General features: G+C 50.8%; 1 protein-coding gene across 3 annotated transcripts in view; it reads right to left on the bottom strand.

Annotated features, from left to right (window-relative positions):
• Positions 1-107: 107 nt before the first annotated feature.
• Positions 108-19622, bottom strand: part of POC1A (POC1 centriolar protein A) — a 96657-nt gene continuing 77142 nt past the window's right edge. For 2 of the 3 annotated variants that reach the window (XM_038149220.1, XM_038149219.1), the window contains exon 13: positions 276-643. The gene's annotated coding sequence lies outside the window, so the exon portion shown is untranslated. Of the gene's footprint in view, positions 644-19622 lie in introns of all 3 variants that reach the window. The other variant, XM_038149224.1, reaches the window with a different exon arrangement.

Genomic DNA, 19622 nt, shown 5'->3' with positions numbered 1-19622 from the left:
CCTTGTTTGTTCACCCCGTGGATTTGTGTGGGCGAGGAATTTAAAAAATATAGGAAGCTTTTAAAAAATAAAACTAAGTAAACAAAAATAACCCCTCTGCCTCTTACCTTCACACGGTCTGAACTGCTGGAAGAACAACATGGTTCTGTGTGTTGGGCAGCACAGCCCTGAGCCAGCTCTCTCCAGCCCTGAGCTGGAGATGCAGCACTGATGGAGGTGGTTGCTCCTGCAGCTCCTAGCACCAGCAGTTTCTGTCCAAAACAACCACTCACATACATGTATTCAAAAATACCTGGTTTTCTCTCCATTTATAACACACCTTGGAAGGTCAGCCTGTCTGGGAGTGCTTCTCCTGGCCTCACGGCACGGCAGCAGCAGGCAATCAGCAGTTCTAGTACAACACCAGTAGTAAAGTTCTACCCCAGATAAAGCTGTCCCAGGCCCACTTGCCTTGATGTCCAAAACAGATGCTGGCAGGATCTGGTGTTCCTGCTGGTTCCAGGCAGTGATGGACTGTTTCCATATCAGGAGATGGTTTTGAGAAGGCAAATGACAAATCAGCAGCTGGTGCCTGGTGATGGCTCAAGTGGAGCAAGGTTGTCAGGGCCTTGTCAACCTGTCAAGGTTGTTTTGGCATCAGGACCTGTACAGGGGAGGCAAAGCACAGCTTAAGCATCCACTGCCACCCTAAGTACTCTGAGATCATTGCAGCACACAGGAAGCCAGAACCCAACCCTGGGCAGGGCAGCCCATCCTGCTGAGGTCAGTAGGGCAGATGTGCTCAACACCTGGCAGCAGCTCCTAGCCCTGATCCCTCTGAAACCAGCAGCTAAAGCTCCCATTTAGCTTCAATGGAAACAGGATTTGGCCTGGATCTCAACTAAACCCATGGCCATCAATGGCTTTGCTTGGGGTTTAATTCCCTGGATTACAGGGAATTTGCCCCGCAGTCACTCAGGGAGCCCCAGCCCCCTGGGCAGAGCTCACACCCACATCCCACCACCGCCCCGCCGCAGCCAACGAGAGCAAACCGACCCCAGGGCCCTGGCTTTAAACAAACAAACAGCTAAAAGAGAAAGAAAAAGGAAAAAAAGACGAGCATTTATTTCCCCTGCAGCTGTGCTCTCCCGGACAGAGGATTTCTGTGGCAGGACAATGGCGCTTTATGCAGCGAGGTTAAGTTTCAGTTACTTGAAACTATCAGCTCTTGTGTTCGAATCAGCTTACTACCTCCACAATCAAACAAGGCTTCCCCATGGGCAAGGATTGGGTCATGCTGTTCAACTGGACACAAAGGTCAAGCAGGGCTGGGTTTAAAGGGATCTAATGGGAGCTGCCCAAGGCTGCTTATGGAAGAGGGATACAGCAGGTGTGTAATTCACGCTGTTGGGAGAGGCAGGTCCCACATTCTCAAGTCCCAGGTTCCTCCTCTAAGAAAGAGGAACCCAAAATCAAGCTCTAGAGTTGGGGTTTTGGTTCTCAAATGTTCCCTCTGATAGCAATTTACTACCATCTAGCATCAGTCTTGGTCCTCTCCAAAATACTTAAGGTATCTTCAGACCCAGTGTGACATCTCCAGTAGAATTTCACTTTTTCTGTCTTCAAGCAAACCTCCAACCCAATTCTCTCCTGGCAGTTGCCTCTCCCACCAGCTGTTTGGGGAGGGCAGCACCTCTTCTAATTACCTATCCAAATTCTCTTCATGACCCAAATGGGAAGAAACAGCCCTAGGTCCCATTGGTTGCAGTTCGGCAGCTTGGGAAGTTACTCAATATTTGGGCACATCCCAGTCAGCAGCACATAACACGTGATGAAGGCAATGTACACCTCAGGGCTGCAAAGCTGAAGAGAGCAGATGCTAAAGCCTCAGTGGTGCTTCTGAGCTGAGGCTGCAGGGAGGCAGTCGGAGCACAGGGAAGCACGTGCTGAATGTCACCTGGGGAGGCCATGGCTGATGGAGCATTTGCATTTGTCCCCATGCAGAGGACTTACAGGGATTTACAGACCAACCTGGTGTCATGCACAGGGAGGGGAAAACACCCCTCACACTGCACACGTGTGGAAGGCAACATGCAGTGGAACAGGAGGAAAACAACTTGGCTGCATCTTCTTTGCTCATACCAGAACTGCTGCTCCTCCAGCCAAAACCTGGATCCCCATCAGCCCCTGTACCACTGCAGCTTGGCATGGAGCAGGCAGCAAGCCTGGGAGCTGTGCTTGGAGCTGCTCCAGCTCTGCACAAGTCTCCAAGGGAAAAATGTGGCTTCCATGTTCTGATCCACCCCCTTGCCCAGAGGTGAGATACATCACTGAGCTGTAGAATGAAGATGTGGTGTGGGATCAGCTTGCTACCCTGCAGTCTTGACTACCAAAGGAAAAGATGGTGCATTAGTCGACTCCAGAGCACAGCCCCAGCTCCCAGGAATTAATATCCTGGGAAGGGAAGGTGGGGGAGGAAGACAGAATTCCCCAGGGATGCACATAAGCAGGGAGCTGCTTGGAGCTCTCTTCTGGGGTGTGTGCAGCAAAGCCCTAAGGAAGCTCCCAAACACACAAGGCCTTTCAAACCAAAAGCCTTTTTCTCCCTCCCAGCTTCATTCCCAGTTACTTGAGATCCCAGTCCAGGGGAAGGAGGAAGCACAAATGCAGAGGAGTTAAGCAGAACCTTTCTGAAAGTGGCATGAACCATGCCCCAGACAAAGCAAAACCAGCTCTGCATCCCAGATCCACACACCCCTTCCTCTGTCTCCCTTAGGTCCTGTCCTTACAGGCACCAGCTGAGCTTGCTGGCTGGCTCCTCATGCCAGGGGACATCCTGGCCTTGCCAGGCAAGCCCCAAACGCTCTGCACCATGGAGCAGAAGCTCAGCTGGGCTTTCTGCACGAGCCAGCTCTGCCTGTCCCTCAGGGGCAGCGGCCAAGAGCCAGAGGCACTGGTCAGGAGCTCGGGGGATGGCCTAGACATGACCACCATTTCATATGTGGATTTCATACCTTCCATCTTCAAGTAGCTCCTAAGTAGTTTGATTTAATGATCCCACACGTTTCCACCCAAGCCCCAGGCTATGGGGAAATTTGCACAGGTGTGGCAGTGTCTCATTACACAGCAAGAAGGAACAGCTCCTGGCCTCCCAGAGCTTCCAGAGTGCTCTGGATGTTCTCTCTGCATCACCCCCTGCTCCCGATGCTCCACGCGCAGCCCACATGAGCCTGGGCACCTCGGAACTCACCAGCACTGGGAGAGGGGCTGGCACAGAGTGCTGAGGCTGGGCATGGGCTGCACCTCCCCTCACTGCTCTGTCTGGTACTTGCCATCACACCCTGTGCCTTTTCACACCCTGTAAGAGAGCTAAATACCATAATTATTTAATATAATTAACCACAGGATTGAAATGGGCCCATTACCAAGGAGATAGGCTGCTAGAAATCTTCCCTCCTCTTTTTTGAGCACCAACCCAAACACAGGAAAGGCTTTGTCATATCTTCCCAGTGGGGGAGTGGAGAGGAGTAGGTCCTGATTTTTGTTTTGCTTGTGTTTAATTAATATTATTTTCAGAGATTGTTGTTCCTGACTTCAAAGAGAAGCTATGGCTCATCTCAGGCTCTGGCACTGCAAGATGCCAGCATGACCCCACATTTCTGGACAGGTGCTCACACTGGTTTGGATCAAAGCAAGGGAGGCAGCTGCCTTCCACATCCCCATCAACCACTTCCCAGGGCCGTGGCCAGCTCCTTTCCAATGGGGACAGGGAAATTAATTCATTAATTACTTCCATCCTTTGGTGTTTCAGGTGGGGCAGCTTACAAGAACCATCCATTCTGCATTTCTACACCTTCTCAATGCAAAACAGACCATTTTAAAGCATTTTTGGCACTCCAATGGAGATCTTTTCAATGAACCTGCTTCTCACTCTTGCCAAAGCAAAAAGAGTCCCTCCTGGACAATACACAGTGGATGGACTCTGGCCACATGCAGCCCTTGCAGCAGGACTGGAGTGTTTCTGCAATGCTCTTCTGAGGTTATGGTGGGATGCAGGGATATCTCACAGCATACTGAGGCTTGGGTTTTTTTCACCAGCAATCAATTCAGCCCATGAATGTTGTGCTGCATTAGGACATTCCCCGCCTTGTGCTTCAGGTGCAGCTGGAGAACATCACTATGACTGTAAATGGGGAAATCCTCACCTCACAGGACTGTGGGGTTCAGTAACTGCCATCCTGGGCTCATAGCCAAACAGCCAGTGCCCTCCTGTCGCCTCCTCCAGGGCCATCCAAACCCACCACTGCGACCCACAAGCCAAAACACACCTTGGGGCTCTTGGGCCTTTGAGCAGAGCCACCCAAAGCTACATTATCATCCCTGGCTGGCCCCTGGTGGAGCAGCATCACCTCAGCGTTTGCAAACACTGCCTGCATTGGGGGATGAGGATGAAAACATCCTTGGCAGGGCTCTCCTGGGCTCCCTTCCAGCAGCCCTCACTGAGAGGAGGGGTGACCAGTTCCCAGAGTGGCTCTGTGAAGTCATTCTCTCCCAACAGCCTTCTCCTCCCTGGCATCATCAGAGGGGCACGGCAGGCACAGCAGCGGTGCCCTGCCGCAGGGTTTGCTTCCAGAAGCACCCAAAAGGAAGGCTGGCTGCTCACAGAGCGCAGCTGGGCGCACCCAAAAGAGGGCACTGCCATGGAGCAGCAGCCCCCAGGACTCCTGTTCAGCGAGCTGGGTGACACTGCTGGGAAAAGGCTCAGGGAAAGCAGGAAGGAAACAACTCAGCCAGCTCGGTCTGTATTGAACCTGGCTTGGCAGCACCCTCATGCTGTGGATAACCAGGAGTCCATGGGCTCAGCAAAGCCTCTGTCCACCCCCAGGACAGGAGCCTGGAGCAGAGACTCACGTGGTCCAGAGCAGGAATGCATGTGGGAGCAGAAACCTTCATTTAAATGAGAGAAACAAGGCATTAGTGATGAACACCTTCCAGAGGGGCTCCAACAGGAAAGGAGGCACTCGCCCCTCTCTGCAGAAAGGGTTTCTCCTCCACCCTCTTCGGTGTTCAGCACAACACCCAGGCAGAGAGGGCAGGAGCTGTCCTGGGGGGTGCTGGGTGCCCAGGCTGCTGACCCAGGAGCCGGGCATCCCTCAGAGGCAGAGAGCAGCTGGGAGTAGCTCCCAAATTAACAGGAGTGGGGGCTGAGCTCCTGTGTTGGAAGTATTTAAAGATTTTCTGGGCTGGCGTCTTCACCTCCTCGTCCACCCCAGCAGCACCCGCCATGGTTTTACCCAAAGACAGTCCCAGTATAGCTCACCCTGCAGTGCTGGGGCTGCATCCTGCCCTTCCAAAAGCTTTTCTCTGCTCAGAATGCCCCTGCCAACACACCCACCAACACTCACCTTCTGCCCCAGTTTCCAAATCAAATGTTTTAATTTAGGACTGGATGAATTATTTCAAGTGGGGGGGAAAAAATGACAGGCAGAAACTGGAATTTCTCTGCCTTTTTCCAAAAACTAGCATGAGCCACTTCTTAAAGTTCTTAAGAGCTTGACCAGAAAATTAAAAACATTTGGTCTTTTAATGACTTATTCCATTTTTTCCTGTCATTTTTTTTGCTATGTCAGAAAGCAAAAGAAAATATTGAAACCACTGAAAATCATTTACAAAAGGAAAGAAAATCTGATTTCTCAATTACAACACAAGCAAAATTTTTTGTCTTTTTTAGCATCTTCACTTTCTACCTTCTTACTCCTAGAATTCAGCAGAACAGGGAGATATCTTAAAAAGATTCAGTGGGGAAAAAGCTCAATTCCACAGATTCTGGCTTCTCATGCCCAAAAGAAGCTGCCAAAACTTACTGATACTTGAAGACAATATACTAGCACTGGAACAGTGATGGTGGTGGCAATAGCCAGGAATTGATTTGAAATTAATTTGGTTTGATGGTGTTTTTACCATTTTGTGTTCCTTTCCATGCCATTGGGGTTCAATAAGAGGCTGCAACACAACCCCTTTGGGGCTCAAAACTGTCAACCAGAGACAGTAACATTTCTCCAGGCTGGGGACAGCAGCTATGCCACACACAGCTGCTCTGAAGCTGCATGGCTGGGGTTTGCTCATTTGACTTCCAAACACGGCGCAATTTGAGAATCAGCTTCCTCTGAGCAACTTCCATGACCAAGTCTGAGATAATCACAGATCTCTTGGCCTGCTGGCTGCTCTGCCAGCAAGAGAGGATGCACTCAGGAATGACTGGATGTGTCCTGAATGCTGGCAGTCAGCTGCCCACAGTTTGTTCAGATGGCCAGGGGTCACCGGCTTGGGAATGAGGTGTCCTTGCATGTCCCAGAGTGACAGAAAGAAAACATGTCACATGAAAGTTGTGTGTAGCTCAACGTGCTCTAGAGGTGCTCTTTAAGGGGCCTACAAGCTCTTGCAAATCAAATGCACCTAAATACCAAACGGATTTCAACCTAATTCCAGAGGTAACACCACCTACTCACATGCCAAAGCAGGGAGCAGACAGCTTGCTAATTAACGTGTCTCCTTCATGAATATTGCACTTCCCAGGGAGGAATTTGGTGCTCAAGCAAAAGGCTGCTGAAAGCGAGCCAAGCTGGGCTGAGCAGCGAGGATGCTTTGAAACTGCTGAGATCCCTCTGGCAGGGCTGGTGCTAAAGCCAGCCCCTGGTTTTCACACCCCGTGGGTGAGTCAGTGGGTGCTACCCGGGTGCCACCTCCAGAACACACTGTCAGCTCACAGCCACATCCCGGGGGACTCAGCAGAGGCCGTGGCAGGGATAGGAAGGGGAAACACAAAACCACAGGATGTTTGTGGTACTGAACTTCTGTGACATTTGACAGTACCTGGGGCCGACCTTTTTTAACCCACAACCAAAACCCTTCCTAGAACCTTCTGGGAGCTTCTTGGGGCTGCAATACCTGCCCCAGCACTGCCCTCTTTTCTGTTGTAAGCAGCCACCAGGGCAGTGTCCAACAGTCCCATGCATGCACAGTTGTCACACAGCCCAGGGAAGGGCCAGCTTGGCCCCACACACTGTGCTGAGAAGAGCCAGCTCTGCCAGCCCCACTGGAGCCAATCAGGCAGGTTTCCCTCGGCCAGGGATTTCAAGGCTCTCCCATGATGAGGTATTACCTTGGTCTCTGTTTCCCCTGGCAGCCGCCTTTGATGTTACCCCATGAGACTAAGTGAGGAGCCACCTCAGAAACCTCACCAAGATACCACTGGCACTCTCAGAATGCAGCAAGGGTCCTTGGTGTCCTTCCCACACCAGTGTCCCCAGCACAGCTGAGGATCCCCATCTGAGACAGCTCAGATGCCTGGTCCTCCAAAACCCGTGTGGTGCCTAAATCCTGTTGTTCTTGTGTATGGCTCGATACTGAAGTAGAAATCACACTCCTGAGCCCACCCAGGAATCTCACTTTCCTAATTGTAGTTGAACTGGACAAGGAAAGCCAGGTTTGACCACATGAAAAGGGTTCCTGTTTTTTTAACCAAAGTGCTGGAACTGCTGGGGTCAAAGGACTCATCATTTCAGATCCATGCCAACTCAGCCACGGTGCTGACAATGCTGGAGAGCAACCAACCAACAGCCCCAACAACATCAACCAACACCAGCGACCTACCAACAGTCCTATCGTGGCCTCACGTGGAAGAGGCTTCCAGAGGTACCAAATGGACCCCTTTGGACTACACCACATCTCCAGAGGAGGTAATCTTCATCACTGGCCAAGCAGAGAGTCCTGTCCAGCTCCTGCTCTTCAGAGATTAAATTCAAGGGCTGTGTGTGAGCTCTCCCCACAGCCTGGCTGTTGGCATTCAGCCCATGACAAACAGCCATCCCAGCAGCAGGCTCCAAGCTGAGACTGAATTCCACAGCATTAAAGCCACTTCTGAGAAAATACACAGCCCATGTTATTACCCTGTGGGACAAGCAGGCTTCAGAGACCTGTTCTGTAGCCCTTTCTGGACAATCACCCCTTAAATTTAGCTCCTACTACACATGTACATGAAATCTGCTTGGCAGAGCAAAAAAAAATCCCAGCAAATTCACTCAATCTTCATTAGCATTTCCAGCATTGCACAAACAGCCTCCCTAGCCACTGGAAAGTCTGCCTTTACCCAGCCAAAATGCTCCTTTGCAAGTCATTTGAGCTCTTACCTCAGAAAACTCCTTTCCTGCCCACACACACAGGGACGGAGCTGTAATCTGACTTTATTATGGTCATGCACGTGCTGTTGCCATGGAAATGGACACGATGCTACTGGATCCGACTGCAGCACGGCCAGCACAGGCAGGGACCACAGCCAGGATCCTCGAGGCAGTGCTGCTGGAGAATCCCCCTTGGCCAACTTGCTAAAAAATCCCCCAACCAACAGCAGTGAAACCCCCTCAGACCAGGAAACTCAGGGTAGCACCAAGGGTAAGTACACCAGAGACCACTGGAGACCACTTGATGCTCATGGTGGTAGCAATGCAGCTCTTGCTTTGTCATTAGCTCCACCAGAAAGTTTTAAAGCCAAGGGAAAAACATCTCCAAATGTACCTTGTTCTTCAGGTAACTGTGCTCAAGGGCTTGGTCTCATCAATCATTTGGCCAGTCAAGTCAGCCCTGTGCAGGTGTGGCATGGGCCACCACAAGAAGACAGAAAGTCCTTGCAGTGAAAAGCATAGCCCTGCCTGATGCACCCTCCTCGGGCTTGAACCTGCAAGGTGCAGCCCCTCAGGACAAGAACAGCAGCCTGGGTGATGGGGCTATTTCCACAGAGCCCAGAGAACAAGCTTAAGTTGTGATAATAACAGAGGCTATAAATTCCTGGAGAAGCCATCCTCTCTAAAGCATGATGGAAACCATCTTTGCCAGGGGAAGCAGAGTTTAAACCATGGCTTGCCAAGGGCTGCCTGCCAGGGAAGGATGGGTCTACGCATGCCCCTGAGTCTTCTTCTAAGCTCTTGGCATCCCTCACAATTGCTGCTGGAAACAGGAGATGCTTCCAGTCAGGCACACAAAGGCTCTGCTTACCTCCTTCTTCAGGTCTGTGCTCAAGCCCTGTGCTAGGCAGGGCTGGGGACACGTCCAAATCCAAGGCTCAGGCTGTGCCAGAAAGGACCACACTCAATCCTGCAGCAAGCTGCCCCAGGGAGCAGGACAGAGGACAGCTGTCCTGGAGCTAAACAACAGCAAGGGCTTTGTAAGCATGGAAAGATGAGATGCAGACAGGTCCTGTGAGTTTAGGAGTTACCAGCATGTCAAGCGGAAAGGGCTCCATGTTCAAAGGCCGGATTGCATAGGGGCTTTGAGCAAGCTCATCTAGTGAAAAGTGTCATCTAGAAAAGCTCATCTCCAAGGCATGGAAGTGGAATTCAATGATCTTTAAGGCCCATGCCAACCCAAACCATTCTATGGCCCTATGATGACGCAGATTGTGAAGGAAAGCAGAATAAAAACTTGATTCACTGAAGACAGAGAGAGGAAAAAGCTCCAGCTGTCACAAGTAGGTCTTGATGAAGCAAAAGTGCTCCTCTAAGGCCCTAGGAAGGAAAGAAGGACATCACAGCACCAAGCTGCCCACTGATGTTCAACTGCTCCATCACCCCAGGCTGTGTGGGGAGTGTCAGCGCTCCAAACCCCTCAGCCTCAAACAGCATGGAAATGTCAGGGTGCACCCAGTGCCTGTCACCGAGGTGGGCAGGAAGGCTTCCAGCACCCTGCCACACTGGAGCCAGCACCCTGCCACACTGGATGGAGCCAGCACCCTGCCACGCTGGATGGAGCCAGCACCCTGCCACGCTGGATGGAGCCAGCATGAATTCTTGCCCGGGCTGGTGCTGGAGCCGTGGCAAAGGGAGATCCCACATCAAGCACAGGGCTCTGTGCTGCACCCCAAGCTGCCAGCCCACACTGGGGCTGGGCTCCCTGCTCACAGTTACACATCTGCCCCTTTCTCTGGCCCTTTCATCATCCCAGACATGCAGCACCAACCAAACCTGGCAATGGCCTCTCATTTACCTTCCCAAGGGTTGAAAGAACCTGGCCAATGTTTACAGCAGCCAATCAAGCCAGTAATGTACTGGATGCTTTGAGAAAAATTGCTGAGGCTTTTCTGAGTCCAGGATTATTTATTATTCATCAAATTGGATTCCAGCTTCCCCCTTCAATTTTATGTGTTGTTTTTCCTAAAATATGGATTCTAGTTTATGATGAGGTTTTACTTTAGGATTAAAAAGGAGGACACAGAAAGGCAAAACAGGAGAAAGGAAAACAAGATGATAAAAAAAGGCATTCTGTAAAAACAACAACATTTTCAGCAAACAAAATTTACCCACACAGAAACCAGCAAAGGCCAGGACATCAACAAAAGTGACAGTGCACATTTTAATGAATTACTTCATATGAATTACTCAATGGATCAAGAACCCAGTTTACACCAACACCTCTACCAGAGCCCAAGTGTTACAGCTGACAGAAAGTGTCCCAAAGTGGCTGTGGGACAAGTACCCTCCCAACCAGCAGGATGCCTCTGGGAGGGCTGGAGCAGGCAGGAGAGGCAGGAAAAGACACTTGGCTGATGCAAGGCTCCTGCTCAGAGCACCTTGCTCTCCTGTCAGCCACCTGGAGCACACCTGACAAAGCCAGCTGACCACAGGGCCGTGAGAAAAGGATGGCATCTGCAATTGAATTACCACATCTATTTTCTCCAGGGATTGCCCAGGAGTGAGTCATGCCAAGAGGAGGCTTTGAGCAGGGTCTGGACCTGGGCAGATAAAAGCAGAGTTATTTGTGTGTGTTTGCTTGAATCAGCCAGAGAGAAAAGTGCACAACACATCAATGCTGCAAAATAAACATGGCACCATAGAGGCCTACCCAGGAGAGAAGTCCCAGGAAATGCTCTCCTTCATTCATCATCTGCCCAGGGAGGAGAAACCACAATGCAAGGAGAAACCGTATGGCCAGAGGAGAGATGCCAAGGCACAGCACACCCTGTGCCCAGCAAAAAGCTGCGGTGGTGGCTGGGGCACACAGTGCCCAGCACTACACAGGGCTGGGAGGGAAATGACAGGATCAGATCTTTCTGGCATTGGTCCTCCCTGGTCTTCCCCTTTTCCCTTAGAGAAAGGCACCCCCGCAGCAGAACAAAACTCCTGTCTCAGAGGTGGGAGAAAAAGGGATGGTCCCTTCCCCAACACCAAATACAAGGCAGAACTGACTACAGTCACATCCCACTGGGCATGAGGCTGCAGTGGGCACGTGGCCCCTTCCCCCTGCACCAGGGACCCACTGCTGTGGGGTCAGGGCAAGAATTACCCACAGATGCACAAACACACTGTCCTACAGTGCTGCCAAGCCCTGAATAGGGAGGGGAAACAACCAGGGGAGCTTCTTCCCTGAGCAGAGTCTTTTGGGAGAGCCACCATAAGGGCTCTAAGGCAGTCAGGCAGGCATTTCCCATTTCCCTGGTTACTCCAGCAATGAATCTCTCTCCTCTGTGTTACAGGTATTCTCCACTGCTGCAGGATCACGTCAGGACAAGCTCTGCAGTCCCCAGGGCTTGAGCAAGTGCAAGTCAGACAGGCAGAGCCTGAGTGTGTCTCTTCCACGCCAAGGGGAGGGAGAGACAGCAAGAACTACTTAAATGAGGAAAAACAAGTTCACAAAAGGGGTGCTGCTTCATGGAATCAAATCCACCCCAAAAATCCAAACCCAGTACCAGGATGTTGGTGGGAAGAAGGCTACAGGGCAGCCTTAGGATGGAAGACCGGGAAGAGGGAGAGAGCAGCACCTGCAGTAAGGGACCATGATTGGAAAGAGAAGAAGCAGGCTGAGGAAGACACCAGGAAAGGCAAGAGACACCTCCACAGCAAGAAACAGATGGTCCAAAATGACAGGCAGGTCCTTGCACGTCACGTCAGGCACCCCGGGTAAACATTCACTGCTGACATTTCACACCTACACAGGGCTGCATCATCACATCTCAACACCCAGAAGGGGAGACAACATCCATGCTGCACTTGTCCCCAGTGCCAGGTCCTCCAGCCCAGATCTCTGGAATTAGACTTCAGGTCTATTTCCTGGAGAGTCTGAGGGGAAGGTCTGTGTGTGAGGAAAGGGAGTCCAGTTCAATTGTTTTGTTGCTCTGAAGAGCTGCTGTGCTTGAGACATTTCTGCTCTGGAGGTCTCCAATTTATTTGGTCACTTTTCCCTTGCTGTTCAGTCCAGGGCAAATATTTGCAAGAATTTTCCAGGGGCACTTAAGTTCCTGAATTCTCTTTGATTTCCTCTTGGACCCAAGGGTCACAGCAGCCCTCCAAGGCTTGTGGTGAAGGACCATATCACCTAGAAGGAGACACCACGAACATCAACGAGTCATTTTGTCATCCAAGGCCAGAGGGGAAGCATGCAGGTGTCCCTAGCCAAGCAGGTAACACCACAGCCACAGCTTACCAAGCCAGGGTGTGTGATTTAGAGAGCCTTTTCCTTCCTGACACCTTAGAAATTAGCTCTGATGTCCTAATGCCTCGATCATTGAAGAGTTTATCTGCCCCCATCTTCATGAGCTTCAACACAGGACAAACTGAGCAGCTTCCTACTTGACTGAAAAAATGCTGAATAAAACTAGATGATAGGATTTAGGAACTGGGTAAAATGGATTCAGATCTTTCCAGAAGCAAGAGGAAGGTGCATGTGGATGCAATTCCAAGGGAGTGCTTTGAGCACAGGGGAGCAGCAGAAGTCCCAGCACTGCCCTGACCAAAGTCAGGCTAAATCTGTGATGGGCTCAGGGTAAAGGAAGTGACATTTTTTTGCAGAATTGCTGTTCACCCACATCTTTCACCCAACTTCACTCACAGCAAGTCAGTAGATGCTGGCTGGCAGCAAATGCCATTTGCTGATGTTGCAGAATGACTCCTGCTGAAGCACTAAATTGACTCCCAAAATTTCCACTTTTGGTAAAGAAAATTTTCCCCAATGCTACCCAAGGAGAAGTCTATCATATTTCAACAACACCAGGGAAATCATAAGCACTTGTCCTTTTGGAAGACTAAGAACAACTAAGCAATAAGAAACAAGCAACTTCAAACAGGACAATAAATTTTCTCTTGGTCATAAAAGAAAATTGTCATTTTTTTCCCTCAAAGACCCCAGAGGTCTCTAAGCATGAATGAAAACCAGAAAATTGCTGCTTGATTCCTCCTCCACAACACAACTGAGCATGGAAACATCTATGGGATCAATGTAATAGGAAAGAAAAATCAGAATTACTTCTAAGAGAGCAATGATAAAGGATGTGCCATTACACCTTACACCTGCATTGCAAAATGAGTTTGTGCTAAGGGCAATTAATACCTCCCACCCCCAAACATTTCCATCAGATCTGGAGTCTGCTGGAAAACAAAGGCACTTTTTATGGGAAAATATTCACAGTTGTTTTTCTATCCCCACATGTCAAAATTGGAGTGGGAAATTAGGAAAGACAACTCATCAGAGAATGCAATAGTGTAACTATTTCCACCAAGGTACTTGTCCATCCTTGCCCAGTGACTGTGTATCCTGGCACGGCTCACAACCCACCTGGGTCCTGGGCAGAGGGACAGTTTTGTGTGCAGCATGTACTTCAAACACTTCCTTAACACCTGCAACAGGTATGACACATTTCCAAGAGCTGTCAGCTCTACCTCAGCTCTCAAGCACCTCAAAAAAGGCAGTCAGCATTTCTTCTAGACCCACCTAGGTTCCTGATGGAAGGTACATAACCACGGCACACTCAGCACTGCTTCCAGTGACATCAACTCCTTCAGCTTGGGAGCCAAGCAGGAGTTTTATTGACCTGGGTTGTAAGATTTAATAACTGTCAGACCTCTGAAACAGCCCACACAAAATGAGCTTGTGCAGAAACACTGGATGGACTTTGAGAAGAGCAGGCATCTGTCCTGGACTGAGGACATTCTTGCTGCAGTAAAACCCAGCTCCTTCAACAAGAGTTTACACCAGTTAAGTGTTTCCTAACAGTGCAGATGTTCTGTTCCAGAAAACCGGGGTGAAGCTGGAGGCCCACACTCCTTAGCCTTCACTCACCATATCCTGAGTGCCATTTTCAGCTCCACAACATGAAACCTCACTCTCTAGAGCAGTACAGAGACTCCAAGTCAGCTAGCCCAGAGGCTTTCCACCAGCATCATGCACCACAGACAAGATATCACAAGCTTCCCTTCACAGCCAGGCATCTGCTGCTCACCCAGCCACGCCACAGCAACCACCTGGTAAACTCATTTCTACTCAGACCTGTAAGCTTTTGTTGCAGAAGGCACAACTGAGGGCATTTAGATAAGAGATGGCATTTAAGATAAGAGAAAGTATGATAATCTCCTGATTATGCCTCTCATGCAGCCTAATCTGTCCCCACAATCTGCACAGAGACCACCAAAGCACTGTTCCCACACTGCTGGGTGACCCACGGACCCCCAGGCAGGATCCAAGGAGAGCTGGGTGATGAAGGGCAGATGAAGTGCACACAGCCTGGCCAACCTCATCTGCCTTTGATCTGCAGCTTATTGTCTTGGCCTGGTTTAGGGAGCTAATCCTCCCCTGTGGCTGGGGGAGGACACGACCTCCCCAGCTTCCTTCAGCTGCACAGCCCCATGCAGCAGGGGGTGGGGGGAACTGAGCTGCCTGGGGGTAGGTCAAGCTCACAAGCTCAGGGGAAGTGTTGGGCATGTCCAAATTGTGTGGATTTTTTTCTGAAATCCTTCTTCTCCACAGCAGCCAGCTTAAGCAGCAGGAGCTTCATCTCCTGGCTCCTTCCCCTGCCTATCGCAGCAGCCTCTCCTCGTGCCCTGAGCCACCCTGGGCAATGGTGAAAGTGCAGCTATCACCCCAAATACTTTAGAGAAAGATGTAACGCTGCCTGAGCAACCCATTTTGTGCAATGCAGGTGTAACACAACCAACCAGGCAGATCCCATCCAGCACAGCTCCAAGCTCCCATCCAGCACAAGCTCCGTGGGTCAGGTTTGAGAGGTGAGCTCACACTGCACATTATCAGGAATACACCATGTATGGCACACGCTGACAACAGGAGATGCTTTCTCTGCAAGCCAAGCCACCGAGCCACACAGCACTGATGGCAGAGGACCCTGCTGCCTGCCCCCATCCCAGCATCCTGCTTGGAGTGGCAGATTCCCACCAGTCCTGGCTGATCAGAGCAATGGGAGAGCAGTGAGAGGCTGGGAAGGAAACCTTAAATTTGGGATTTGCACCTGCAGCCCACCACCAGGGAAACCAGTCTCAAAATGGTGGTGATAGTCTGTTCCACACCTGATGCTTGAGGAGAGATGTGGCTGCCAGGAACTGCAAATCCTATTAGCAAATTCTGAGCATATTCAGGGCAAGCCAAGGAAATGGACTTGAAGCGGGGACACACTCCTGGTCACTCAGCACAGAACAATAGGGAGAATGGCCTTTTATCAAGAGATGCAGTCTGGAGGGAAGAAAAAAGGAGAGAAGGATCCCTCCCTTCTCAGAAATCTCCAGTGAACCTAACAGGCATGAAACCCTCAGGAGACAAAGAGGAAGTAAGACAGAAAATTCAAGTGTAGGAACATCCTGTGAAGAGTCAACAAGGAGGAGGTTTGGTGTGGAAGACAAGAAAGCCTCTTGAGAAAGCGCTCGAGAGACGAGTCGTAAGATGCACAGGAAATGAAACAGCACCCAGAGCTCTGCACCTGGGCTGTCACCCAACCAAACACTGCAACACAGCCATGAGCTATTTCCTCACCCAAGCACAGACACAGGTGAGGGATGCAGGCAACTGTGAGGACAGGTCTTTAAGATGCTGTTCTGCAATCTCCAGAGATTGGTTTACCCTCAGCAGCCTCTGACTGACATTTCCATCTCCTGGACTGTAACAACAGAGGGGAGAACATCACCACAGCGGGTTTTCTTGTAGCTTTCCACACCAGCAGATCTTCCATCAGTAACTCTGGTGCCACTCAGCTTTGACTTCCACACCACCCCTTCCATAGCAATACTATCCCTGCCTATGGAGAAGAAGGCCTAGGTCTCCAGGGTCAAGTCACCAGCTCCAGCTCAGGACAGGGAGTTCAGAGCCAAACCAAACTTTCGCTGCAACACCACATCCCTACCCAGCACCCAAACTCTGGGGTGCCTTCCAGTAGGCAAAGCCACAAGTGTCCATGGGACAGCCAAAAGAAACAGAAACACAGGTGCTGATCTTGGCTCAGCCACTGCAGCTGCAAAGCTGAGCTCCACACAGGCTGCCAAAGCCAGCTGAGGCTGTGGCACAGCAGCTGGATGCTCCAGCCACACCACACTCCCACTGCCAGCAGCACCCAGCCAGCTTCAACCAAACCTGCCTTGCCACGTCCCAGCTGGAGGCCACAGCACAACCACCTGCAGGCAAGTGCCACAGTCTGAAACAAGTCACTCCACCTTCCAGTGAGTCAGGATCCCTGTCCATGAAGAGTGGTCAGAGTATGACCCCTCCTATCTCACAGGTCTCCATCAAAGATCCCAAAGATGTCTGTGCAATGCTGGGATTATGAGACATCCCACCTATGTGACAGCTTCCACCAGACAGGAGAGCAGAGAAACCTTCCAGCAGGGATGTGGTGGGACTCCAGGAAGGATTATCAGCTAGAAAAAAGGACTGTTTCCAGCACTGCCCAGGACTCTTGGATGTAATTTGACTCACACACATACCATCACACACAAGTGGTACATGCGTTTCCCTCCAGCCCTGTGTTGTCTTACAGGACTGGCCCTGAAATCCTTTAGAAAGGGGTTTTGCAAAACCCACCAACCCAGGTGTAGAGCCTGCAGAAGCCCATGACTGCCAGGGTGGGATGGGAAACATGCTGCACGCAGTTCTCAGTCAGGCCAGGCTTCTTGAGAGGCTACAGGAAAGTAGAGACAAGCAAAAATCGAAAAGCAGAAATACCTGGGGAGGAGGTGGAGCCAGATCCAGCATCTCCCTGGTGGGCAGGAAATCTCACTAGTCTGTGCAGGCAGGAGGGTTTCAGGAGGATGGAGGCAGGTTACAGGTAGCCACAGGAGAGGGAAGTATGCCACACATCAGGAATAATTCGGTTCACTGCCAAATCCTGCACTCTGGCTGCAGAGGCTGGAAAGACGCTCACAGTGAGCAGCATTTGGTGCAGGGTGGTGGGAAGCTGATGAAGGGTAAGAAGGGGTCCCAAGACATTAAATAAATGCTGGGATAAGAATTACAGGCACGCTTTTAAAGAGGTTTCTGCCAAAGCCACAGCATGCTCTTGCCCCTGGGCTTGGTGGCTGCACTGCCTTGCCATTCACTGCAGACAGACAGACACACTGGCTCCAGCCATGGGAGTCACAGTCCCTTTGTCACTCACTCAGTCTTGAGCTCTCTGAACACCTGAGATACCACAGCATCCATTTCATGCCAGTCTCGAAGACAGGGAAAACCTTCACAGTGTCTGCTGGAGATTTATCATTTGGCATTTCAGCACCTCTCCACCTGCAGCAACTTCCCCCAGAGCCCGGGCTCCCAGGACAGGGCCAGAGCAGCTTGTTGCAGGATGAGTGGCAGCTGATCCCGCAGCTCTTTGATCCAGACTGTGAACTGCTGGGGTGGATTAAGGAAAGAGGACTTCAGCTGACTTTCATTAGCTTTCTGCTGCTCCTTTCCCAACTTGTAAATCAGCGTGCATTTGCATCCAAAAGGCAGGTGAGCCAACCCGCTGGGGCTAGGGCAGAGGCACTTGGCAGAAGGGGCAAAGGGGCTTTTTATTTAAGTGAGGGGAGAAAAAGACTTTCCTGTCTACCTGGGCCAGGCTGGAAAATCCAGACAACACAGATGCAACCTGGCTTTCCCCTCCCCTGTGTGGAGCTTGGTAGAGGGCTGGCCAAATGACCACGTGAGATTTCAAAGCTGCCTCCCAACTTCAATAGATGGGAGAGCAGGAAGGAAAACAGCCCCTCAATCACCACACCGATTTTCATTGCTATTAAATATAATCATCTCTGCTCTCTTTCATCTTCACTTCTCCTGTGAGAGCTGGCAATGAAGGCAGCACACAGTGAAGAGAGGCAGAGTGAGGGAATTGCAGCAAAGAACATAACCTCCAAAATGCACTGCTGACCCACGGGGAGGGAGCACAGGAAACAGGGAAACCAACAGGCCCATTGCTGTCAAAGGCTGGGAAAAGGGACCAGACACAGAAACTTGCTCAGCTTTGTTTCTTTCCCTCACCACAACTGCAATGTCTCCAGAGCACTCTGAGCCTGCTCAACACCACAAACAGCTCTCAAATGTATCCCAAGAATTTTCAGCATTCTCTGCAGCACAGAGCGGGGACCATACCTCCCACCCCCCACCCTGCTTCACTGTGTGACCTGCAGGTACTCAGGCAAGAATTTCTGCTTCTGCCCCCATCACCTGAGCTGCTGTTAAGGCGTTTTCATGGACAATCCACCCCTTTGTGCTCAGGTGAGCTCCTCTTCTCTCCAGCAAAGGCGGATGGGAAAGGCTGTGCCAGCAGGCAGGTTTTCACTTTCTCCTCAGCACACCTTGCTCCAGACACTTTGTGGTAAGAGTTCCTTTTTAAGACCTATTGATTTCATAAATAATAGAGTAAAAGAAAGAAACACATCACACAAATACACAGGTCAAATAATCTCTCCCTTAAGAAACAAACAGGAGCTACGAAGAAAAAGCAGCCCAGCAGGTGAGCATTGATCTTTAAGCAGGAGATCAAGTGGCATTAGAGTTATTTGTTAATTAACTTAACAGCACATAGATAGGGCCAGAGTCAAACAGGTCACCTTGGGGATCTTGCTTCACAAACATGAGCCTTGAAGCCGGCCTTTTTCACTCCAGGAGCACTCAGCAGTTTCTGCAACACCACAGCTACCTCCTGGTTCTACTGACTGTCCACAGGGGACAAGTGTCTAAAGCCAAAATCTTCCTCCCTAACTCCTGTGAAAAGCTCCCGGACTAGGGAACCCCACATGCAATGAGAAACTTTCCCAGCCAGAGGCCTGCATCAGAAGACTCTAACCCAGAAATCAACACCTACTGCTCCCAGGATGAAAAGAACAGTGTCTTCTGAAGCAACCACAGCCTAGAAGAGCAAAAGGAAAAGGATATTCCTAGGCTTTCACAGGATGAAAACCATCTCGGTTAACCCTGGTCAGCACAAGGCACCTGCTTCACCACATGGACCAGGTGTAACAGGAGACAGGCAGAGCCTTTGTGGCTGCTACAGCATCTACAGAGTGGATTCACACAAGGGGAACAGCAGTGGCCCCCTCGTCCCCTGCCCATACCATGCTCTCAGGAGGATCTTGTGGCCCCAGCACACTCCAAGGTGCTCATTTCAGCTGAAACAGGCAGAAGTCCTTCCTGCAGTGGGAAGATCTGCACACCAAAGCTCAGCTCTGGCTGTGAAAACGTGAGGAGGGAATCACTGCCAGGAGCAGCCACCCAGAGGGAAGCGAGGCCATGCAGGAGCTCCATCCAGGCAGCTGCTCAGCTTAACCCTTTCAGACACCAGCTGCAAGAACAGCTACCACCAGTGGCACATGCTCCACACAGCCACAAGCTCTCGCAGTAAGCAG

This window comes from Motacilla alba, chromosome 12, assembly GCF_015832195.1.
Source record: "Motacilla alba alba isolate MOTALB_02 chromosome 12, Motacilla_alba_V1.0_pri, whole genome shotgun sequence".
Classification (NCBI taxonomy): Eukaryota; Metazoa; Chordata; class Aves; order Passeriformes; family Motacillidae; genus Motacilla; species Motacilla alba.
The sequence above is the reverse complement of the archived record's forward strand: the minus strand, read 5'-3'. Positions and strand labels throughout refer to the sequence as shown.